Raw genomic sequence first — 1,741 nt, 5'->3', positions numbered from 1 at the left:
CCGTTGAGTCTTCGTTTTTTTCCACGATGCAGATTTTCCCGCATAGAAAAAAATCCATTTTCGGCTTGTCCTCGTAACTGGGGGAGGTATGAGGAAACTCAAATGAGTCTTTCACCTTCAAAAAACAACACATATATAAGTTTAAACTTTGCATCTATTGCTGAATTTATATCTGCTAAGGCACTTGAGGAGCAACTTACATGAATTTACAACTTCATTGTGACTCAGAAATGAGTTATAAACCCATTCCGGAGTCTTCCATCCTGGAGTATGTAGATTTCTTTTTAGATCAGGAGTCATCAGTTGCTTCTCCGGAGTCACACGTAATGAGTTCGGTGAAGAATGAAGTGAGATCAACTCTTCCTCGTCCGAAAGGCAATATGAGTCAATGAGCATCCTCATTCCAGATCCTGTATCTTTTGATGTGTCTGAAAAATATTATTATACATTGGAAGATTTCAGTCTTAAGCTTGAGTAAAAAAAGGTTAAATGTTGCCAGCTGCTGGGCTTAATACTTTCTCATTCTTTGCTGAAATATAATAAAAATGGTGCAATTGATTTATTTTTAATTTCAGCATACTTTAAAGTATAAGGTTATAAACTTTTCCAGAAGTTCTTTATACTTGTCTGTAACTGAAGTATTGCGTCTTACAACATCCGACTTTTCACCCTTTGTTCCTCCATCTGTGATTCAAGCATGCAAACTTTTTTGTCCATATCCTGGTATTTTACGTTGTCGCAATTGCACTTCTTCTTCTCCGGCAGTTCCACCAGTAAAATTCTGCTAGCTTCTTTCTGCAGATCCTGCAATAAATAAAATATTTTTATCTGTTGAAAAAGGAGAATAATATTAATTAAAGTGTAAATGGAGAAAAGAAATGGCATACATGCTTTCGTTTTTTCGCTTCCTTCTCTACTTTTTTTTAAGCTCTCGCACATTCTCCATGTTCGCATCAACATCGACTTTTCTGCTAGATATCGATGACTTTCTTGCATCGTCGCGTTTCTTCCTTTCAAGATCCTTGTCGTCGTGATGAACGACAGGAACCGCTATACGTTTAGTTTTTTTTTCGTCTAGGTCTTCTTTACTCACTATAAACAAAATGTAAGTATTTACATTACAAGCTGAACAATGTCAGCTAATAATACTAATGACCTACCTCCTAGAAGAAGAATGTAAGCATTGTAGGGCAATGCGCCATCTTTAATCGGAAAAAAATCAACTTCATATATTTTCTCTTTGTCGAAATCCATTATGTGCTCTGGTTTGTAATCCCTTATCATCTGTACATGGACAGTGTCCCTTCTTCCATCAAAAATCCTTTTTATGTACGCGTATTTTATTGGAAGGGTCTACTGTGACGATGCACCTATCTGCTATTGGTTTATAAATGAAAAAAAAGTATATCGATACAAATTAAAACGCGATGCATATTTCATTACTTCGCGCAAAAAAATATATCTGAAATATGTTACATATATGGTAAATGATATAAAAACTTATGTTAAACTTTTAGTAATAATATTTCGGTAAATGAAAATTAAAAAAGAGGGGCAATAACCGTTAGCTTAAACTAAACATATTTTAATACCAGACCTTTAATTTGTGAATGAAAATTGTTTAAATAAACAATAATAATTATTACTCCTTTACAATCTTTGTTGATCTCGTAAAGAAATGGGGCCAATTTGTTAAAAATAGTCTGATTGAATTTGTTCCTGAAAATTGTCCCAATAATTA

At 33.9% G+C, this 1,741-nt stretch overlaps 1 long non-coding RNA gene across 1 annotated transcript; it reads right to left on the bottom strand.

Annotated features, from left to right (window-relative positions):
- Positions 1–303: 303 nt before the first annotated feature.
- LOC117182101 lies at positions 304–1,049 on the bottom strand. The gene is made up of 3 exons (XR_004468268.1): positions 888–1,049; positions 624–804; positions 304–428 (listed from the first exon to the last, which is right to left on the bottom strand). It is a non-coding gene; the product is annotated as an uncharacterized LOC117182101 (long non-coding RNA).
- Positions 1,050–1,741: the final 692 nt, after the last annotated feature.

This window comes from Belonocnema kinseyi, chromosome 10 (genome assembly GCF_010883055.1).
Source record: "Belonocnema kinseyi isolate 2016_QV_RU_SX_M_011 chromosome 10, B_treatae_v1, whole genome shotgun sequence".
NCBI lineage: Eukaryota > Metazoa > Arthropoda > Insecta > Hymenoptera > Cynipidae > Belonocnema > Belonocnema kinseyi.
This window is presented reverse-complemented; position numbering and strand designations above follow the sequence as displayed.